This window comes from Orycteropus afer, unplaced genomic scaffold (genome assembly GCF_000298275.1).
Source record: "Orycteropus afer afer isolate SDZICR_OR568_19922 unplaced genomic scaffold, OryAfe1.0 scaffold00152, whole genome shotgun sequence".
NCBI lineage: Eukaryota > Metazoa > Chordata > Mammalia > Tubulidentata > Orycteropodidae > Orycteropus > Orycteropus afer.
The window spans coordinates 4,200,910-4,202,239 of record NW_006921739.1 but is presented as its reverse complement, the minus strand read 5'-3'; the positions used below and the strand labels follow the sequence as shown (position 1 = coordinate 4,202,239).

Sequence of the window (1,330 nt, the reverse complement as noted above, 5' to 3'; positions counted from 1 at the left end):
TCATAACAACAGAATTCTAAGCACCTAAGAGTGAGTCTCCCGTAACACTGTGTTGTGCTACGCCCAACAGAAATAACCCAGGTGGATAACATTTACAATCAGGATCTCCTCAGTTGCTCATTCCACCACTGAGTTTACAATGACTTATGGGTAGAAAAGCCATACTAAGTAATTTACTACACTGCAGGTCTTTAGCCCTATGTATTCCTTTCCTAATTCAAAGAAAACTTTTGCATTCATTCCAAACTGAGATAGAATGTAGAAGTGAGTGTAATTGTACAGTGATTTTATAGATTTTAAAGCTACGTGTTAGAAATGTTAATACATCTAATCCTATCAAAACTATTCTGTCTACTCAAGAGAGGAAGAATAATTCACTTAGGACAATGTCTGGTATACTCTAACCATTGATCAAATGTTAGCTATTGTTATTATTATCCCAAAAGTTACTTGAAGTAGAGGCAAATGACCAAGCAGTTCTGGAGGCTACAAACTAGAGAGTATGGGCAAAGTCATGACTCAAGATGAGTGTACAAGGTTAAATGATGTTGCGTGCCACCTTTTCTAGCTCTGCCATTTGCTAAGTAGAATAGCTAGCATGTAGTCTCTCTCTCTATGTATAATATATAATTATATATATATTATACATAATATATAATATGTATTTTATGTAGTATATAATATATAGGAGCTCTGATGGTACAGGGGGTAAGGAATTTGGCTGCTAACTAGAAGGTCTGCAGTTCAAACCCACCAGCTGCTCTGTAGGAGGAAGATGAGGCAATCTACTTCCATAAAGATTTATAGCTTTGGAAACCCTATGTGGGTCACTATGATTTGGACTCAACTTGACAGCAGTTGGTTTTTCGTTATACACACACACACACACACACATGTATATACGTATGTAGATATATATAAACAAAAAATAAAAAACAAACTCACTGCCATTGAGTGGATTTGACTCGAGTTGGGTATTATTATGATGCCCATTTTACATATAAGGGAACTGAAATTCAGAGTAATTAAATATCTTTCTTAAGGTCATATAGTCAGTAATTGGGAGATCTAAGATTCAAAACCTGGTCTCTCCAAAATCCATAACCTTAATCCCTACACTAGACTGTGCATAAAACATATAAAAAACCCAAACTCACTGCTGTTGAGTTGGACCCGACTCATAGAGACCCCTCCTTGGGTTTCCGAGGCAGTATCACTATAGAAGTAGATGGCCCAGTCTTCCTTCCGAGGAGTGGCTGGTGGGTTTGAACCACTAGCCTTCTGGTTAGCAGTCAAATGCCTTAAGTACTATGCAACCAGAGCTCCTATA

At 37.4% G+C, this 1,330-nt stretch overlaps 1 pseudogene; it reads right to left on the bottom strand.

The window, feature by feature from the left end:
• The window catches only part of LOC103201493, a 33,910-nt pseudogene that overhangs the window by 5,726 nt on the left and 26,854 nt on the right, over nt 1-1,330 (bottom strand).